Below are 22,929 nucleotides of genomic sequence, written 5' to 3'. Positions count from 1 at the left end.
TCCAGTCGATCTTTTCGGAGAGACACAGTAAGAGTGTGAGATTTGTCAGGATTGAAAGACATGTTCCACTTGTTTGACCAGTCTGTGATTTTGTCCAAGTCTTCAGAGAGTGAGGAGGCTGCAGACTGCCGATCTGAGGGAAGAGGAATGGAGCGGCAGAGAGTGGAGTCATCAGCAAAGAGATAGAGAGGATTTTCAAGAGAGTCAGAGAGATCATTGATGAAGACCAGAAAAAGCACAGGGCCCAGAACACTGCTTTGGGGAACTCCAGCCTGAACAGGAAGAGGAGATGAGAGAACCCCATTCAGGGCCACACGTTGACGACGACTAGAGAGGAAGTCAGCCAGCCATGCGTGGAGATTTCCATGGATACCAAAGGAGGAGAGTTTGGTGAGCAGAGCGGGGTGCCAGACCGTATCGAAGGCACGTGATATGTCGAGGGAGACAGCTCCAATTTCCTGTTTGGCATTGAGGACGTCCATCCATTGTTGAGACAGCAGAAGCAGCATGTCCAGAGTAGAGTGACCTGGTCTGAAACCAAATTGATGCTCAGAGATCAAGCCATTGGAGAAGAGGAAAGGTTTCATATCCGAAGCAATGATGGATTCCATGACTTTGCTGATAATTGGGAGAAGGCTGATTGGTCTGTAGTTGCTAGGATCTGTTTTTGCACCTTTTTTGTGCAAAGCGGTGATGTTGGCTGATTTCCAAGCAGATGGCAGTTGACCTTGAGCAAAAGAGAGGGTGAAGAGAACAGAGAGAGGGTGAGATAGAGCGGCAGAGCAGGATTTTAGGACCCGTGGGCTGATGCCGTCGGGTCCAGTTGCAGAATCAGAGTCGAGGGTTGACAGAAACTTTTCCACCTTGTCAGGAGGAAAGGACATGGAGTCCAGGAGCAGCTGGGTACGACTGAGTATGGTGGGTACAGAGAGGGATGGGTTTGGGACACAAGATTTAGAGGCAAACACAGAGTTGAGGCATTCAGCCTTTTCACGTGCGGATTCAGCTGTGTAGCCGATTGAGGTAAGGGAGGGGATGGAGGGGGAACAAACACCAGAAACGGATTGGACCAGATGCCACCAGGATTTGGAAGAGGGAGACAGATAAGAGAGTTCGGTCTTGAGAACGGAGAGATATTGTTTCCTGGCTCTCCTGAGGGTGGACACACACTTGTTTCGGGCTTTGTGAAAGGAAATGAGATTTCCTTCCGTTGGATTTGCTTTCCAGGAGACGAAGGCAAGTTGTTTCTGGGCAACAGCCTCACCACAAGATTCCGTGTACCATGGATGGGAGGAAGGGTATGACAACTGAAGACGAGATGGGATAAATCTGTGCATGAGGGAGAGCAATTTACTTTGGAAGAATTCCCAGGATGAGTTGATGTCAGAGGTGGTAGAGATGGGAGACCAGTCCAGATGATTTATGGCTGCTTGAAGACCGTGCCAGTTGGCCTGAGTGAAATGCCAGACTCGTCGACGCTGAGCAGGCTCCCTGAGAATGGTCAGAGAGATGTCCACTTTAACAAGGACATGATCAGATGATCCGATTGGCGCAGAAGAAGAGCAGCAGACATTTTCAGGGAAGTTAGTCATAACCAAGTCCAGAAGAGAAGATGCTCCGTTGACTGAGATCCGGGTCGGGAAATTGACAGATTGTGTCAATCCCAGTGAGTCGCAGAAGTCCTTTGCTGAGGAGCCATGGCTGGTGAGGGAGGTACCCACACCCAGCCAACTGGCATGATGACAGTTGAAATCACCACATATGAGGAAGAGAGAGTTGGGATGAGTAGATAGAATTTGGTCCATATTATCAGACAGCGAGATGTAGATGGAGTCATCACTGTTTGGTGGACGGTACAACACACATATGAACAAGAGGTGGGAGCGAAGGGGAAGCTGTAGCCAGAGGTATTCCTGGGGGTGAGGTGGAGAGAGTACAGTGCAGGGCGAGTGAGGAAGAGAGTTTTTGATAAAGATAGCAACCCCACCTCCAGGACGAGGCTCAGGTCTATCATACCGGAGGAGGGAGTAACCCGGGAGAGATACTAAGGAATCAGAGACATCATGAAGGAGGAAAGTTTCTGTTGAGCAGATCACGTCTGGTTTGACAGAAGCAACCTGTATGGAGAGATCAGTTAAGTTTGAACGAAGGCCCCGGATGTTTGAGGTCCATACCGTTAATGAAGAGGAAGGGGGAGCATCGGATACAGAACAGGGGGGAGGAGGGGCAGGGTAAGATGTGGAAGAGGTGGAAGAGGTAGGGAGAGCTGTTGGAGGTGTGTCAGAGATTTCAGAATAGCTCGGAGAAAGGGAAGGATGGGGCGGGCAAAAGGTTTGATGGTGATTGGGTGAGGCACAATGAGGTGTTATTTGAGGAGGGGGAAGAGCGAGGCAGAAGGTTGGGGGAGATGGAGGTGAGAGTTGGAAGGGGGAAGAAGCGGGGAGGACGCTTTGAGGAGGGGGAGTGAGAGGGGGGAAATTGAGAAGAAATGAGGGTGGGGAGATTTGAAGGAGAGAGGCGAGGGGGGAGTTTGGGAGGGAAGGGACAAGGGGAGGGATTTGAAAGGGATGGGATATGGGGGAGATTTGGAGGGGAGGGGTGAGGGAGGAGTCTAGGAGGGGAGGGGCGAGGGGGAGTCTTGGAGGGGAGGGGTGAGGGGGTAGTTTAGGAGGGAGGGGGCAAGGGGGGAGATTTGAAAGGGATGGGTGATGGGGAGGATTAGGAGGGGAGGGGAAAGGGGGAAGATTTGAAAGGGATGGGTGATGGGGAAGATTTGGAGGGGAGGGGTGATGGGGAAGATTTGGAGGGGAGGGGTTATGGGGAAGATTTGGAGGGGAGGGGTGAGATTTGATTTTAGAAAGTGTATGATTAATGGGAAACGAACATTTATTGCAAAATGAGTTTCTTGTGACCTTCGAGTCAAAAATACGTTTAAGGACGCTGGATGGAGGATGGAGTGCAGGAGAGTTTAGGGAATGTAGAAAAAAGGCACTATAAGAGATGGAATTTTTTTTTGGGATGAATAGATTTGGTGAGCAAGTCGAAAGCAGCCTTTTAAAGAAGAAGAAAAAGGTGTTGTAATATATGACGAAATACATAACTTGAGGGGAAAGTGTAAACATTGAAGGTTAATAACAGTGAAAACTATCTGGGGAAATGGGGGAGAAACACGTGGTCGAAGAACGAACGAATAAGAATGAATAAACGAATGAGAACAAAGAAGGAAATGTTTTTTTTTTGTTTTTTTTTAGTTGAGATTTACACAAGGAAGTAGGCTATGGGATGAAAAGACTGGGAAAACAGAGAACGAAAGTTATTGGATCACAAACGACGGACCGCTGAGAGAAATACAAAGCCTCAAGATTGTACAGTGTACACTGTACACTGTACAAGGCCTCAAGACACGACACGAATTAACACGATTTTCAATACAGGTATGAAAGATTTGCACCGAAAATCTTCCTCGGGACACAATATACGTACGTACACACCATAAAATAAATACAGTTATAACGAAAATACAAATGGGAACAATTACTTAACTTCGATTTCAAATCGCTCACGACGCGGCAAAGGCCTTGCTCGCGACGCGGCAAACAGACGATTAATTTATGAAAGATAAACACCGAGAAACTTCCATGGAGTTCCCCAAGGCAGTGTGCTGGGCCCTGTGCTTTTTCTGGTCTTTATCAATGATCTCTCCGACTCTCTGGAAAATCCTCTCTATCTCTTTGCTGATGACTCCACTCTCTGCCGCTCCATTCCTCTTCCCTCAGATCGGCAGTCTGCAGCCTCCTCACTCTCTGAAGACCTGGACAAAATCACAGACTGGTCAAACAAGTGGAACATGTCTTTCAATCCTGACAAATCTCACACTCTTACTATGTCTCTCCGAAAAGATCGACTGGACAATCCTCCCATCTACTTTCTCAACAATCCTCTCCAAGAAGTTCTGTCGCTCAAGCTTTTGGGTCTCACTATCTGCCATGATCTTTCTTGGGAAAACCACATTTCCAAGCTGGCCTCCAAAGCCAGTCGCCGACTGGGCATCCTCCGTCGTGCGAAGTCCTTCCTAGGCACACCTGAGCTCCTCACCACATACAAGGCTTTCATCCGCAGCTCAATGGAATACTGTTCTCCCCTATGGGCTGGTGCTCCTGCCTCACACCTAGCTCGGCTTCACGCTGTTGAAACCAAAGCTTTCAGAATCATTTGGAATCTCCCACGATGAAGCTATCTCTGAGGGCCTTTCACTCACTCACCGCAGGCAGGTAGGTGGTCTTTCTGTCTTCTACCGACTCCTCTCCGGCCTTGCTCCCCCAGCTCTCTCTGTGCTCTGTCCCCCAAATATTCCTACAGGTCGCACAAGATCTGCCAGCAACCCTCTGATGGTTAAACTGCCGAAATCTCGGCTCTCCGCTCACCTTCACTCTTTCATTCCTCTTTTCTCGCGCCTCTGGAACAAACTCCCACACTCCCTTCAATCCCACTCCTCCCTCCAGGTCTTTAAAACAGCTGTTCACCACCATCTCTTATCTTCCCCCATCCAAAACCTTGATCTTTTCTACCCCCACTAATTCACCCCAGATCCACCTTGTTTGAAATTTCCAACTTCTTTCCTGGAAGTCCTGGCAGTGTCCATATGTGTTATACATCTCCCACCGCCCCCCTTCCCATGCCTTCCCCCCCCAAAGCCTTCTCCCTCCCACAGATCTCTCGATGTCTCCATGTCTCTCGGTCCCTGCTCTCAAATGTTGTGTTTGTGTCCTTCCCCCTCTCTCCCCATCTTGTCTACCGCTCCCGATGTTATTTGTTTTATGTGTCGGTGTGTCTTTCTGTGTGATTAATGTTCGCTCTTTCACGAGCCTCGATCTTGTATACAAAAAAAAAAAAAAAAAAAGGGGCACCCTATAACTTCACAGAAAGATAAATACAGTTTCGACAAAATACAATTGTGAACAGACTTAACTTTGAAAACGTGGAGACCGTGTGGAGCTTCGAGAATCGCTGCCGCCGTCTCCAAAATCTGACGATACTTTTTGTGACGATACTTTTTGCTTTTGTGACGATGCCAGATGCACATTTATTTGTTGCACACCTGAGTTAACCATGACTTTGGAATAATCATCAGATCATGCTGGGAGCTCCACAATAACATTGAACTCATTGTGTGCTTCACCTACCAAAACATTTTGCAGAAATTCTCAATCATGAGACACCTCGGTACAGGAGCAACAGCTCAAATTATAGTATAGGAGTTTGTAACCTGCATTGCCAACCTGATATCCAGGAGTAATTCCATGAAAAATTTTGAATTCCATCTTCTGTAGGTTGTTTTTCCATGTGATGCCATTGTGCTAAAATCACAGTTCTATCTGTAGAAATGCTATTCTTACCTTCTCAAAGGCAACAGGGTACTTACTGTAAGCACCTGCTTTATATAGTCATCTGCCACACTGAAAAATGCGAATTTATTCCTTTTCATCGTTTCGGTTCCATTCATCGAAAATGAAAGGCAGAAAAAGCAAAGCTACGGTCTCAACATTATTGGAATCTCTTGCCATGAGGCTGAAGCATAAGGTCTGTTGCTCTCACATTGCAGGCAGGTAAGGTTGCACACCTGCCTCTGAGCCATCTAGCCTGGGTTTGAATCTCGACCCAGCTACAAACTGTCATCCTGGTGTCTCACGAGCAGGGAGAAGCATCAATGTGTGTGCCCTCCCTCGGATCGACGTTAAACTGGGTGTCCAATTTGCCAGCATTCGTTTTGGGGACGTTCCAGGTCCCACGGTGTCCTTCGCAAGAGTACGTGAGCTCTCAAGCACCCTGAACAAATTACACATTTCTGCGAGCCTCCAGGGGGCACTGCATCAGCGGCACAGCCATGCCCTCAGCCAATGATGTTACTCATAGCCATATGCTGCATACGAAATAAGAAGATTTGCAGGCAGGTCGATGGCCGGTTTTATACCGCTTCACCTTCCACTAGATCCCTCTGCTCTCTGTCTTCTAATGTTGCCAGCAACTTCAGGATTTACTCCTTCTTTTACTCTTTTTTGCCAGCAACTTCAGGATTTACTCCTTCTTTTACTCTTTTTTGCCAGCAACTTCAGGATTTACTCCTTCTTTTACTCTTTTTTGCTAACAACTTCAGGATTTACTCCTTCTTTTACTCTTTTTTGCCAGCAACTTCAGGATTTACTCCTTCTTTTACTCTTTTTTGCTAGCAACTTCAGGATTTACTCCTTCCTTTACTCTTTTTTGCCAGCAACTTCAGGATTTACTCCTTCTTTTACTCTTTTTTGCTAGCAACTTCAGGATTTACTCCTTCTTTTACTCTTTTTTGCTAACAACTTCAGGATTTACTCCTTCTTTTACTCTTTTTTGCCAGCAACTTCAGGATTTACTCCTTCTTTTACTCTTTTTTGCCAGCAACTTCAGGATTTACTCCTTCTTTTACTCTTTTTTGCCAGCAACTTCAGGATTTACTCCTTCCTTTACTCTTTTTTGCTAACAACTTCAGGATTTACTCCTTCTTTTACTCTTTTTTGCCAGCAACTTCAGGATTTACTCCTTCTTTTACTCTTTTTTGCCAGCAACTTCAGGATTTACTCCTTCTTTTACTCTTTTTTGCCAGCAACTTCAGGATTTACTCCTTCTTTTACTCTTTTTTGCTAGCAACTTCAGGATTTACTCCTTCCTTTACTCTTTTTTGCCAGCAACTTCAGGATTTACTCCTTCTTTTACTCTTTTTTGCTAGCAACTTCAGGATTTACTCCTTCTTTTACTCTTTTTTGCCAGCAACTTCAGGATTTACTCCTTCTTTTACTCTTTTTTGCTAACAACTTCAGGATTTACTCCTTCTTTTACTCTTTTTTGCCAGCAACTTCAGGATTTACTCCTTCTTTTACTCTTTTTTGCCAGCAACTTCAGGATTTACTCCTTCTTTTACTCTTTTTTGCCAGCAACTTCAGGATTTACTCCTTCTTTTACTCTTTTTTGCCAGAAACTTCAGGATTTACTCCTTCTTTTACTCTTTTTTGCCAGCAACTTCAGGATTTACTCCTTCTTTTACTCTTTTTTGCTAGCAACTTCAGGATTTACTCCTTCTTTTACTCTTTTTTGCCAGCAACTTCAGGATTTACTCCTTCTTTTACTCTTTTTTGCTAGCAACTTCAGGATTTACTCCTTCTTTTACTCTTTTTTGCCAGCAACTTCAGGATTTACTCCTTCTTTTACTCTTTTTTGCAAGCAACTTCAGGATTTACTCCTTCTTTTACTCTTTTTTGCCAGCAACTTCAGGATTTACTCCTTCTTTTACTCTTTTTTGCCAGCAACTTCAGGATTTACTCCTTCTTTTACTCTTTTTTGCCAGCAACTTCAGGATTTACTCCTTCTTTTACTCTTTTTTGCTAACAACTTCAGGATTTACTCCTTCTTTTACTCTTTTTTGCCAGCAACTTCAGGATTTACTCCTTCTTTTACTCTTTTTTGCCAGCAACTTCAGGATTTACTTCTTCTTTTACTCTTTTTTGCCAACAACTTTAGGATTTACTCCATCTTTTACTCTTTTTTGCCAGAAACTTCAGGATTTACTCCTTCTTTAACTCTTTTTTGACAGCAACTTCAGGATTTACTCCTTCTTTTACTCTTTTTTGCTAGCAACTTCAGGATTTACTCCTTCTTTTACTCTTTTTTGCAAGCATCTTCAGGATTTACACCTTCTTTTACTCTTTTTGCCAGCAACTTCAGGATTTACTCCTTCTTTTACTCTTTTTTGCCAGCAACTTCAGGATTTACTCCTTCTTTTACTCTATTTTTGCCAGCAACTTCAGGATTTACTCCTTCTTTTACTCTTTTTTGCCAGCAACTTCAGGATTTACTCCTTCTTTTACTCTTTTTGCCAGCAACGACAGGATTTACTCCTTCCTTCACTCTTTTTTGCTATCAACTACAGGATTTACTCCTTATTTTACTCTTTTTTCCAGCAACTACAGGATTTACTCCTTCCTTTACTCTTTTTTGCTAACAACTTCAGGATTTACTCCTTCTTTTACTCTTTTTTGCCAGCAACTTCAGGATTTACTCCTTCTTTTACTCTTTTTTGCCAGCAACTTCAGGATTTACTCCTTCCTTTCTCTTTTTTGCCAGCAACTTCAGGATTTACTCCTTCTTTTACTCTTTTTTGCTATCAACTACAGGATTTACTCCTTCCTTCACTCTTTTTTGCTATCAACTACAGGATTTACTCCTTCTTTTACTCTTTTTTCCAACAACTACAGGATTTACTCCTTCCTTTACTCTTTTTTGCTAACAACTTCAGGATTTACTCCTTCTTTTACTCTTTTTTGCCAGCAACTTCAGGATTTACTCCTTCTTTTACTCTTTTTTGCCAGCAACTTCAGGATTTACTCCTTCCTTTCTCTTTTTTGCCAGCAACTTCAGGATTTACTCCTTCTTTTACTCTTTTTTGCCAGCAACTTCAGGATTTACTCCTTCTTTTACTCTTTTTTGCCAGCAACTTCAGGATTTACTCCTTCTTTTACTCTTTGCAAGCAAATTCAGGATTTACTCCTTATTTTACTCTTTTTTGCCAGCAACTTCAGCATTTACTCCTTCGCTTGCTCTTTTTTGCCAGCAACTTCAGGATTTACTCCTTCTTTTACTCTTTTTTGCCAGCAACTTCAGGATATACTCCTTCTTTTACTCTTTTTGCAAGCAAATTCAGGATTTACTCCTTATTTTACTCTTTTTTGCCAGCAACTTCAGCATTTACTCCTTCGCTTCCTCTTTTTTGCCAGCAACTTCAGGATTTACTCCTTCTTTTACTCTTTTTTGCCAGCAACTTCAGGATATACTCCTTTTACTCTTTTTTGCCAGCAACTTCAGGATTTACTCCTTCTTTTACTCTTTTTTGCCAGCAACTTCAGGATTTACTAACTCCTTCAGGTTAAACTTAAGAAATCCAGGCTGATGGTGCACCTCAACTCTTTTGTTCCTTGCTTTTCCCATTTGTAGATCTTTCTTCCAGAGGCTGTTCTTTCCCATTCTTCCCTCCATGGCTTCAAGCAGGAGATGCACCACCATCTTACCTCATTCCCCAATTTTACCCAGAATCTTTATTACCCCCAATAACTCTTCCTATCTAAACCCTCTTGCTTGTAGGTTGCAGTGTTTTCTCGACTGGACTCCACTTTTCCTTTTAATTAATTCCCTTAACTTATGGTGTCAGCTGATCACCTTGCCTTACTGTCAGTTCACTCTGTTCTTTCATGAGCTTTGCTCTTGTAAATAACACAAATATTAACAATGCTTCATCTTTCCTCAACTGTTTCCGTTCATGGATTCTGGACAGTTGGTTGTTGAGTGGTGCTTGAGGTTCATGGATGACGTTATGGCTGACTGCTTGTATAACTGTTGTGCTGAATGATCAGCCTTCGGTACATGAGTATAAGTGCCCTGAAAGGTATCACCAGCACGTAGGGTGGCCTAGTGGACTTGAGCAGAAGAGTGCTGAAGGCATTATGACACACGAACTGCCACAGTGACAGTGGAGTCTCATATAACAATTTAAGTAGCACTGAGAGTAGCAAGAACAGCACAGGTTGGCACAATAGGTCCAAGTCTTTATATTAGTATTGGCAGCATGTAAAATCATAGAGTCGAACTGCAGACTCATGAAGAGATATGAAAAACTGCCAAACACCAACAACCGACCATTTTGAGCTAACTCATGCAGGACTGAGCACATGCCACTGTGGCCATTGCTGCCATATGAAATCAACTGCAAAAGCTCGACTTGACTCACTTATTCTTCTCCCCACTCATTCTTCCAAACTCGATTGTGCAGCTGAGACTCCCTCACTGCTCAACTTCCTCGAAATCTCCCATATTCCCTCGACTATCCTGCGCACCTCCCATTTAACTTGTTTATCCTCATGCGCCAACCTCGACTCCCAACCAGCCTACCAATCAAGCAGGTTGGCTCAAGCAATGACAACTTTAAAATCAGCCATAGGGAGCAGACATGCAAATTAATGTTCAAATGTCCAACTCACCTTCAGGGAAAATACACCGAGAGCAGTTAGCACAGACGGTTGGATAAAGTCAAGAAAAGATGAATAACGCACGACGAAATATAATACCACCTGCTGGGCATCTTACACTTATCCTCATGGTCCAACAATGTAGTATTTATATTCGTCACAGAATAGAAAAACAAAAATAAGACAATAACTAGAATGGCAATTAGTAGAGAGCATACTCCACCTGGTGAACAGTTTACGTTTTGTATCTGAGAGTCGACCAGAAAATCACAATACAGAATTTATAATATAATATAGAATCATTCTTCACCAAAATTGAATGGATTCTTCCTTGTCAGACACACAACCTGTCCAACAAGTTTCGTCCAAATCCATGCATAACATTTTGAGATATCCTGCTATGTATAGTTTTTGGCCCTATCTCCCAAAGGTGAAGAATCACTTTAAAAAATTTTTTTTATCATATCCGAATCCATATTCAGATCGTCACCAAAATCGAATCGAATCGTCCTTGTCAGACACCCTACCGGTCCACCAAGTTTCGTCTAAATCCGTCCACAACTTTTTGAGATATCCTGCTATGTATCGTGTTTCGCCGCTATCTCCCAATGGTGAAGAATCAATTTTAAAATTCTAGTAGCCGGATCCGAATCCGGATCTTCACCAAAATCGAATCATTTCGTCTTTGTCGCATACGCGACATCTCTGCCAAATTTCGTCCGAATCCGGGCACAACTTTTTGAGATATCTTGTTCACAAACAGACAGACAGACAGGGGTGAAAACATAACCTCCATCCACCTTTGGTGGCGGAGGTAACTAGACGTGCCAATTATAAATGCTGGCAGTTAGGCCGGGCCGAACACCGAACACCACCCGTGCCAAATACAATGCTGTCCCACGCCGCCCATTCCGATGATAATGCCATCCCACACCACCCGTTGCGATCACAATGTCGTTCTATTATGTCATTTTTATTAAACTTTATTTCTCATTACTAGTCTGTCCCATGAACCACCACATATAACTGTGAGCAGTGAATTCTACACGGGCGCTTACAAAAGGAATAAAGTTTGATCAGTGTAATGTCACAGGGCAACATGGTTTAGCAACCATAATGAATTGAAGGAAAATCTTTGAAAAATACTTTTCTCCGATGTCACTTAACCAATGACATTTTAGTTACCAAACAAACTTTTATCATCACGGGTACTCGATGATATACCTAAAGATTTGCATCAATTGGTTCAACAGTTTGACGAGATTTTTAAAGGTTTTAGCTTCGATAAAGGTTTTATATTTTAAACAACGTGACCTATGATGTTTTAGTTAACAAACTGTATTTATCGTGGTTAGGCGATCATATATATGAAGTTTCACATCAATCAGTTAAGAGGTTTTAGAAAAGATGATTTTTTAAAGGATCTGTTTTTCAATGTAATATGGCTTGACCCCATAACCTTTGATGTCATCATACTAAAATACACAATTTGGTGTCTGATGATTTTTGGCTGCGACGAGCACCTCTATGAGAGGACCGCATTGTTCTTGTTGTTGGGGTGCCTTTTTGAATAGCGCATGCGCACTAGTGCATGCGTATAATTTAATGACTGGTCGAAGTTGGTCGCGCATATTGCCTCGGATATCCTCATGATTCTACACGTCGCAGCTGGTGACCACCCTGTGGTCATTTTTTCTTGTTTTTGACCGCGATACATTCCGTACTTATCCAATCTCACCAAACTTGACAGAATGACTAAGGGTTACACAATGAAGGTTGTAGCGCATTCAATTGGCCCCCCTCCCCAGGGAGGTTTCCCCCCAGCGGGGTTTCCCCGCCATTGCCGTCAATGGGGTTGCATGTTGAGGTGTATATCCATGTTAAGTTAGCTTTATCGTGGCATTTTACCAAGGCCGCTTCTAATAACATAACTAACGATAATAGCATAATATTAATGTTAATCTATCTATAATTCCAGTAATCTCTGTGTGTTTGTATGTGTGTATGTGTGTATGTTTGTCTGTGACCGCTGTTTCTCGACAACTACCGGTCCGATATACTTTAAACTTGCCAGGTATATTGCTGGGGACCCGAGGATGTGCCTTTTCAAGGTTTCATATTAATCGGACAAGTAGTTACCGAGCTATGGCGATTTCTTTACCAAACACTGCAAGCCGTTCGCTTTGGACCAAACCATTGCATGTAAATAGAGGGGGGGGTTCTGTGGTCGTTGCGAATGGACCAAACCATTCATGTAAATAGAGGGGGGGGGGGGTTCTGTGGTCGTTACTGCCACGTGGTTTCAAAGTTTTTTTTTGTTGTTGTTGTTTGCACGCATGTTTTTTTGCACCCACGTACGGGCACGCCCTAGGATGTTTACACACACACACCCCTACACAAATTTTTTTTTTTTTTTTTTTTTGGCAAGGAACGGGCACCCACGTACGGGCACGTCCTAGCTTATATATAGTACGGGCATGCCCTAGTACAAAACAATATTAATACCATTAATATCCCACCTCCCTAAGGAGTTTTTCCTCCTTGAACAAACGTCGAGTCAATGTTTATAAATATCTTAGCCTGGCGTTTTCGTGGGAGCAATGGCTCAACGGCCTCCACCAGAAATAAAAATATTATAAACCACAAACACGTATGCTTAGCTTTTTAAACAGTCGCTAATGCACTTTATAACATTAAACAAAGAAATTTGGAGGAATCCCGACATCCGTGAGGTACGTTTTACTTACCAAACTGAGCGAAGATCTACTGTAATCTATATATACCCTACAGGGGCTGGTTTATAACATGACCCTTCCTGCCACCAACGTGGCGTTTTTTGTAGCATACTTTGAAACTCGCTCCTGCTGTTTAACACGAAATTGAAAGGGAGGAAGCCTGGGTTGTGCTAGCTTGCAAAGGCAGCCGTTCCTTAACGGTTTTGAATGGAGTGCTTGCACGAATGCTTAAACCACTTGGTGATCTCTCCACCAGAAACTTGGTAAATGAACACACACCCAATGTTCTTGAGACACCACCATAGATCGACTGTAATCTATGAGGGGCAGTCAATAAGTAACCTTAAAATATTTTTCACAACTTGTTTATTGCATGTAGGTGTGTAACAACTGTTATTTTTCAACATAATCTACATTGCGTTCAATCCATATTTTTCCAGTGCTTTACTAAAGCCTGGATTCCTCAAGGAAAAATATATTTTGGCTGCTTGTGTAGCCATTTGTGCACCGCCTCTTGGACCTTTTTGGCGGATCGGAAAGTGGTTCCACCAAGCGCCTCTTTAAATGGCTCAAATATGTGGTAATCCGAAGAGGTGAGGTCTGGCGAGTAAAGTGGATGAGGAAAACACTCAAAATGCTGGTCCTCAATTGTTGCAGCTGCAGCGTGGGCAGTATGGGGCCGAGCATTGTCATGTTGCTGCAAAACACTGGTAGTGAGTGAGTAGTCCATGACGTTTTGATCTGATTGCTGGTTTCAGATGATTTTTAAGGAGGTCGCAGTATGATGCACTGGTGACTGTGGTCCCTCTGGGCATGTAATGCTCTACAAGTGGGCCTCGGCTATCCCAGAAGAGCGTCAGCATCACTTTTCCAGTGGACGGCTGCGTGCGGAATTTTTTGGGCTTCGTTGAAGTTGAATGGCGCCACTCTTTGTTTGCCCTCTTCGTTTCTGGCTGAAAGTAGTGGACCCAGCTTTCATCCCCAGTCACTACGTGCTGTAAGAAAGTGTCGCCTTCTGTTTCGTAACGTCGCAGAAGTTCTTCACATGCGTCCACTCGCCGTTATTTCAGTTCGGGTGTGAGTTGTGTAGACACCCACCTTGCAGACACTTTGTGGAACCCCAACACGTTGAATGATATGGTGTGCTGAACCATGGCTAATGTTCGATTCGGAGACCACTTCATCCAGCATAATGCGACGATTGGCCTTTAGCACGCGCTCAACTCCTGCAACCATTTCTGGTGTGTCGGCTGTGTGAGGCCGACCCGAGCAAGCAGCACCTGCCACACTGGACACTCCACTTTTAAACTTCCTGTCCCAGTCGTACACCTGCTGCAGCGATAAACATGCGTCAAAATATTGCATCTTCATTCTGCGATGGATTTCACTGGGATTCACACCCTCACTTCCCAAGAAACGGATGACAGAACATTGTTCCTCCCTGGTGCATGCTTCTTTGGGAGCCGCCATCTTGGAACTGCTCTACTGACGTCATACGCTTAATGTTGCCAGATCTAAAACAGGCAAAACATGACTCTTTACCCATGTATATAAGATACTATATGTCGTCTACAACTACACACATTACATTCTCGAATTTATATCGCCATTTTAAGGTTGCTTATTGACTGGTCCTGGTATATACCCCAAAAGAGGAATGACCCTTCCTGCGGCTCCCGTAGTGAGTGGGTGTACGAGTAAAATTAAAATTCTAACTGGGTAGACGATCATGTTTGCGAAGCTTAGTTTTAATCAGATAAGGTTCGTTTTTCTATCCAATATGGCTGCCAATCCATGTTACCGATAACGTCATCATTTCACACTATGTGCAGTAATGGTATTGGATAATATTTGAAAAGTTTCGCATGGATAGGTAAAGCGGTTTCAGAGAAATCATTTTCCTGCATTCCAATATGGCTGCCAGACCACGTGACTGATGACATTTTAGCAATCACTCATATATCCCCAAAAGTAGTCGATGGCAGTTAAAGTTTTGTGTCATTCAGTTTGATGGTTTAAGAGAGGATTATTTTTTAAGGTTTTTGCAAAAATCCAATATGGCTGCCAAACCATGTCATAAATTATGTCATTCATCTAATTCACTGGACGCATTTCCTTTTTGATCACCCTCAGAAAGTTTTGTATAGATTTTTGTATTAGCCGGTACAATTATGGATGGAAGTGGTTCATGGCAGACAGCACCAATAGCTCATTGCGAGTGACGCAACAATTTCGCTCGGGCCTTCTCATGGCCCGACTGAATTACGCAACCACTCTCTCCACGCCCCCCTGTGTCTGAGACAAAAACTGCACCCAATCCTTCCTGGCTTGCATCTACATCCAGGATAAACGTCCTATATCATTCGTGGGGTAAGCTAAAACGGATGAGGATGTCAAACACCCCTTTAATTTGAGGAAGGCATCATTGCACTCCCTTGTCCAATTTAAACTCATCCCCTGTAACTCGACCCGTTCGGTACGCACCCGATCGCCTAACCCTGTTTTCGCTTCTTGAGCGCAGGGTAAAAACCAAAATTAGATTTCTTCAAAATTCCAACAGGGAAAGAACAGAACTGGGCAAAGCTGGGGATGGTGTATCCTGCTCGTATTATATACTAGGCTCCGGGCCAGGTATGGTCCATCTGCACCCCCCCCCCCCCCCCCCCCCACAACTCTCCGACCCTGGGTTTTTCTGAACCATTGGGGTGTCCTGGGGTGGAAATCAACTGGTAACAGTAAATAAACTTGGACTCACTACCCATTTGGTACCTATATTGGATGGTACCCTCAAAACAGCATATTTTTAAATCCGCGTTGCGCCATATTCGACACACGTGTTCTTTTGGTATTTGTGCCTGCTAATATTAACTCAGAATAAAAAGTTATATACCAAAAGAAAGCTGTTCATCTACTGATCATCATAGAATATTGACACATTACTTATAATGGTACCTTAATGGTCATAACTAGTGCTGAATAGCAGTACCCCACTTTAACGTAACATAATTCGGTATCGACCGTACTATTTCATCTTACACACATAATATGAACACATTACACCTGATATGCTTACATATATATTTTATTGGCTTTCTCCTGTATATCAGCTTTAATTTGATACCAGATACATCCCCATAGCTTCAATTCTCTTTTTTATACAGCGTGTCAAAGATACTACCTGTTTCGCGGGAACCATGAATCATATAATCTCGGTAACAGTCTTTGTCTATATTCAAAAGAACTGCCTATTACACTTATAAATGTCATTCATAATCGAATATCATAATCATACTGCCATCTTATTAACATATTAAACAAGAAAAACTTGTTTATTAATCACAGTAGTTTTTAATATCATCATATTAATATTCATACACTGGGTCAAACACCTTCCACAGAACAGTAACAATGTAATGCTCGAATATTTACTGTAAAAGTAAAAATATTTCTTATTTGAAACTAAATTTTAACATCCCATTGAAAAAATTTTTAGTATCGAATATTTTGATGATAAACCAAACATTATTGCTCAACAACAGATATCATAATAATATTAACAGTCAGTTTTATCCCTACAATTACATATGTATGTCGTACACTCAGTTAACCACATTATATCATATAATACAAGTATCCACTCTCAAAAGAACACAAACAAACAATTGCATTTTGTTAATTATCAACAAAAGTCAAACACTGCATGAGTGCAGTCAAGTTGGCTTGCTTGCACGAATGGCATATGTCCATCATGATCAGTCATCGTCACTGTCACTTTCATCGGTATCACTGTACAAAACACGATCCATATCATCAGGTGTTTCATCACCTGATTCATCATCACTCTCATCGTCGTCTGACATGACCTGAGCTATATCAGCCAGCTCACGCGGAAGCATGTCTCCATCATACCAGAGAGGATCCAGGCAGCCTTTCTCCTCTTCCCAGCCATGGCCTGGACTTGCTTTGGGAATCCTTGGTCGAGGAACGTGAGCTCTCTTCCAAATTCCCACTTGGTGGTTGACCCTTCGGATGTGCTGTGTGAGGCTCCTCATACATGGTGGAATATTGGCCATGTCTACATTGCCTGAGGGTAGGTGACGATTCTCCTTGGCACATAGCTCATTTATTCTCAGGAGTCGCAGATCATCAACGTGTGATACCTTTCCTCTTCCATACATGGCACATGTGAAGCTGTCTAGTTGATTGTTCAGCTCTTCTGGCACATCCCACGTATCTCCAAGCTTTTTTTTTTTTTTTTTTTTTTTTTTTTTTTTTTTGTATACAAGATCGAGGCTCGTGAAAGAGCGAACATTAATCACACAGAAAGACAAACCGACACATAAAACATATAACATCGGGAGCGGTAGACAAGATGGGGAGAGAGGGGGAAGGACACAAACACAACATTTGAGAGCAGGGACCGAGAGACATGGAGACATCGAGAGATCTGAGAGAGGGCGAGGGCTTTGGGGGGGGGGGCATGGGAAGGGGGCGGTGGGAGAGGTATAAAACATATGGACACTGCCAGTACTTCCAGGAAAGAAGTTGGAATTTCAAACAAGGTGGATCTGGGGTGAATTAGCGGGGGTAGAAAAGATCAAGGTTTTGGATGGGGGAAGATAAGAGATGGTGGTGAACAGCTGTTTTAAAGACCTGGAGGCAGGAGTGGGATTGAAGGGAGTGAGGGAGTTTGTTCCAGAGGCGGGAGAAAAGAGGAATGAAAGAGTGAAGGTGAGCAGAGAGCCGAGATTTCGGCAGTTTAACCATCAGAGGGTTGCTGGCAGATCTTGTGCGACCTGTAGGAATATTTGGGGGACAGAGCACAGAGAGAGCTGGGGGTGCAAGGCCGGAGAGGAGTCGGTAGAAGACAGAAAGACCACCTACCTGCCTGCGGTGAGTGAGTGAAAGGCCCTCAGAGATAGCTTCATCGCGGGAGATTCCAATAATTCTGAAAGCTTTGGTTTCAACAGCGTGAAGCCGAGCTAGGTGTGAGGCAGGAGCACCGGCCCATAGGGGAGAACAATATTCCATTGAGCTGCGGATGAAAGCCTTGTATGTGGTGAGGAGCTCAGGTGTGCCGAGGAAGGACTTCGCACGACGGAGGATGCCCAGTCGGCGACTGGCTTTGGAGGCCAGCTTGGAAATGTGGTTTTCCCAAGAAAGATCATGGCAGATAGTGAGACCCAAAATCTTGAGTGACAGAACTTCTTGGAGAGGATTGTTGAGAAAGTAGATGGGAGGGTTGTCCAGTCGATCTTTTCGGAGAGACATAGTAAGAGTGTGAGATTTGTCAGGATTGAAAGACATGTTCCACTTGTTTGACCAGTCTGTGATTTTGTCCAGGTCTTCAGAGAGTGAGGAGGCAGCAGACTGCCGATCTGAGGGAAGAGGAATGGAGCGGCAGAGAGTGGAGTCATCAGCAAAGAGATAGAGAGGATTTTCGAGAGAGTCAGAGAGATCATTGATGAAGACCAGAAAAAGCACGGGGCCCAGAACACTGCCTTGGGGAACTCCAGCCTGAACAGGAAGAGGAGATGAGAGAAAGCTAAGCTTGTTGAGAATAGGGATGTATTGCGGCAGACGAAGCAGCGTTTTAACAGGTTTGATTTTTCCAATCCCTCGGAAAGCGCTAGTGCTGTCACAACCGCTGTAGGCGTGAAGTGCCATAAGAGCAGTACTCTTCTCTTGGCCGAAGTCTGCTGCGAGTTTACTGACGTTTATTAGCCTCTGCTTGTTTCCTGTGCCTGTGTCAAACAGTATCTTTATGTCGTTTATCGATGCGGCGTAGTGCAGTAAGATGAAGAATACATCCGAGTCTGGGCTCTTCACTCGAACAAACTCATATTTCTGGCTCCTGGCGTAGTTTACGTATAATATCACGCGCGAGTCTGTTTCTTCTTGAGACGATTCCAGCTGAGGCAACTCTTTGGCATCAACTGCAGAGAACGCCGTTTGGTCCTAACTTGAGTTGGCCTTGCTGGACCAGATGCGGCATGATCATCACTGACTTCTTGCATCATGATCCCGTGTGCTGTATGAACAGAACCTTTTCCTGTCAGATCATTCACCAATGAGTCGAAATTGTCAAACTCCGAGTGGAAGACAGACGGCTCTCGTGGTGACCTGATGATTTGGTTGGAGAGTTGTGTCGATGACTTCATCACTGATTCGGCCAGTGCAGTCTCCAATTCAAGTGAAAATGAATAACTCTCACAGTGTCCCATTCTATTAAGAAGGGTTATGAGCTTTTCACTTCTGTATAGATGTCTCAGGGACGTGCACATGATGATGTGTTTTGGAAGCTTCCAAGAGCCTTTGGTGGCAGCGCGACAGATATCTTGGCCGATTGATTGAACTAATCGCTGGCTTCGTTGTGACCTTGCTGATGTTGTTCCAGTTATGATGTAGCATAGCAGCTTCTTGAGTGAATCTGGTATAACATCGTCCATTTGTTGGAGATCAGAAGGACTTGGTGGCCATTTCAGTTCTGGGGCATTCGAGAAATCATCCAGAATTGACAGTCGTAAATGGCTACCTGCACTCTCAAGCATATCTCTTGATCCCAATTTGAAGGCTTGTTTCACTGCTGTCTGCACGTCAATTGCAGTGCTGAATATTATGTAGGACTTTCCCAGATCACAGAATGATAGTCTCTCCCTGAAAGGCTCGTGGTTTTCAAGCTTCAGTTTTAGTTTGCTGGCTCGGTAGTCAGGATTCGCATATTTGCTGGTTTGCAGGTTAATGACATACATTTGCCTCAGGTCGGATAGTTTCATTATCTTCTTGGCCATTAACACATCCCTTTCAATGGCATCACATACCACATCGAATGCCTGTCTGTGGGCTTCTTCTAATTCTCCTTGATGGTGCTGTGCCTCTTCGTCAGTACTGCGCCATTTCTCTGGCTTTTGCATATATTTCATACGGCAAGTTTTGTGGAACTTTGCCTCAGAGGCAAAAAGATCATGGCCTCGGATCCTCATTAAGAGCGTTTCATCTTGCTTCATTTCAGCCATCTCCAGTACCGGCTTCCAGCCTTCATACTCGAACTGGCTCATCCCCTGGGTAGTCCAACTGCCATGCACTTTCACTTTTTTACGACTTTCCGAAGAACAGAAGATACAGTCTGGCTTAAATATGATCTTGTCACCAGAACTAGTACGGGCCATCCGCTGAGTTGTGGCACCAGTTGTTTCAGATGTACCTGCAGTAGGAGGGTTCAGTCTGTCTAAGTTCATCGTGAAACGCTTGTAACACTCCCAGTGGAAACCATGGTGTTCGGCCAGAGATTCAGGGACCAAATCACATGTGTCCTTCATCATATGCGGAGACTGTGGGGGTTGTGCAAGGCGTCTTTCTTTGACCTCCTGCAGCTTGGCCAATTTCTTCTCAGAATTTTTGAGTCCAGATAACAAGTGCAACTCTCCATAGCTCAGTCCCTTTACATGAGTTATGCACACAATGGGTGGTTGTTCACTCTCACGTGTACGTTTCGCTCGCGCCGGATGTTCCATATTAGCGTTGTTACTTCACCTGCAAAACACATCAAAATATTGGTAAGTACCAAGCTGAATAATTATTATAAATTGCATCTTAATTATAAAAAATATCTTATATTGCATACTTAACTATGTAAAAAAAGGTGTTTAACTTAACTAATTGACTCGTTCTGTCGCTGTAAGAGACACTTAAATAACATAATTGTACAATCTGATGATCTCAATTTACGCAGGATACAAACATGGAAGGATCTGCATGCCATTTTCGTCAAAATTCCTGCAATAAACTACAGTGATACATCAATACAACAATATATTAAGTAACACATATTAACAATACATAGATTTTGTCATGTGTCCAACATATATGTACATGATATACGTGGCAGCATTTGTAAATTGACAAATGCAGCATCGCCTACAATATCACCCCATACCGGTAGTATCTTTGACACGCTGTATAAAAAAGAGAATTGAAGCTATGGGGATGTATCTGGTATCAAATTAAAGCTGATATACAGGAGAAAGCCAATAAAATATATATGTAAGCATATCAGGTGTAATGTGTTCATATTATGTGTGTAAGATGAAATAGTACGGTCGATACCGAATTATGTTACGTTAAAGTGGGGTACTGCTATTCAGCACTAGTTATGACCATTAAGGTACCATTATAAGTAATGTGTCAATATTCTATGATGATCAGTAGATGAACAGCTTTCTTTTGGTATATAACTTTTTATTCTGAGTTAATATTAGCAGGCACAAATACCAAAAGAACACGTGTGTCGAATATGGCGCAACGCGGATTTAAAAATATGCTGTTTTGAGGGTACCATCCAATATAGGTACCAAATGGGTAGTGAGTCCAAGTTTATTTACTGTTACCAGTTGATTTCCACCCCAGGACACCCCAATGGTTCAGAAAAACCCAGGGTCGGAGAGTTGTGGGGGGGGTGCAGATGGACCATACCTGGCCCGGAGCCTATATTGGATCTGTGTCTGACGACAGCGTTACCATATAGATTGGGGTCCTCAAAGCGAGCGAGGATCACGCCTATGGGCGATCACGTGACCAATCTAATTAGACCGAGTTAACCTTGATCACATGACAAGCATATCTAGCGGGGTTAACAGCAACCAATTAACCTTGACGGGATTTAATCAACCACCAGACGAAGCCAACAGAACAACCAGAATTCACCCGGAGACAAACTAAAGTCACGTTTGTATTTGTGTGTTGATAAATGGCATGGGAGACAGGAATACAAAATAAGCAATACCAATAACCATAAAACCCCTTAACCCTCTACCCGATGTACGTGCCCTCGAACAGACCAAGCGAACAAGCGGGATCATTTTAACTAACTACCATACCGGCCTTCAAACTTATCACAATATTGAGGCAAGGTGAGCAAGACAGGACAGAAGAGGCACTCCATCTACCCGTGACAGGTCTCTGGTGAGCCCTGCCGGCTTTTCCAAGCGCAGACAGGCCTGGAGATCGTCTGGTAGTGCCACGGAGTTCAGCTTGGCTGAGTGGCATCGGTGATGCAGTACTTCTTGCTCTTTTTGTGAGTCCTACTGCCAGGACCACCCAAACTCCGCAGGACTGCAACCCCAGAAATGACTGTTCCCAACAGGACGTCTCCCACTAGATTGGATCACCAGCACAAGCCGGCAGAACTGCTTGAATGTCCCTGTGCATCACCTTTTATCCCTGCCCTCGGAGGTGGAGCTTCCCTTCAATCCTCGCCGACAAGGCTTCTTGATCCGATAAAGTCCAAATTCATAATTTTCACCTGAAACAGTGAGGCCAAGGACATATTTATAAGTCAATGGTACATCCCTAAAAGAAAGGACAGGTCCTTTCTGGAATGACTTTCAATATGGGCTTAACCTGGAACCCCCATATTAAAACACTTACTGCAAAATGTACAAAAGGCCTCAACCTTTTACGTATTCTATCCGGTACAACTTGCGGGGGGGGGGGGGGCATCAGGAAATGTGCTACCAAATATGAAGCCCTCATCCACTCTCAATTTGACTGTGGCAGTCAAGCCTTTTGGGAAAGGTCCAAAACCAATTGCAAAAAGCTGGAAACCATCCAATCCAAAGCACTCCGTGTGTGTCTGGGAACCTTGAAAAGCACTCCTGTTTGTGCCCTCCTGGTAGAAGCTGGTGAGATGCCCTTGTCTCTTCGGTGGGAAGTATCCAATTTGAAGTATTGGGCCAAGAGCATTTCCGTTGGGGACAACCATCCAGGTAAGGCTTTGTTCTCAGACTGTTGGGAGGACCAAGCTCTTGGCAGATATTACCTTCCACCTCCTTTCGGACTTGCGTGCGTGAGGGCAGCAAAAGGAATGGTTTCGGATTCTTTACCTGTTAATCCCTCAAACAAAGTGGCAATATGCCACCCCCTGGACTCTAGAAGCCCAAATAATACACCTGGATCTACAGGGAAAAATTGATAACCGGGTTGTGACTTGTAACCAGGCCATGGAATATATGAACACTGTTTGGAGCCAATCCTTACACGTCCATACAGGTGGCTTTACAGACCTATACGAGCAAGAACAGTGGCTGCTTTTTGCACTCCAGACCTCAAAATGATGAAGTGCGTTAACCTTTCTGATTCCCTTTCAGTAT

This window comes from Myxine glutinosa, chromosome 2 (assembly GCF_964187855.1).
Source record: "Myxine glutinosa chromosome 2, kmMyxGlut1.1, whole genome shotgun sequence".
Taxonomy (NCBI): Eukaryota; Metazoa; Chordata; class Myxini; order Myxiniformes; family Myxinidae; genus Myxine; species Myxine glutinosa.
The sequence above is the reverse complement of the archived record's forward strand: the minus strand, read 5'-3'. Positions refer to the sequence as shown.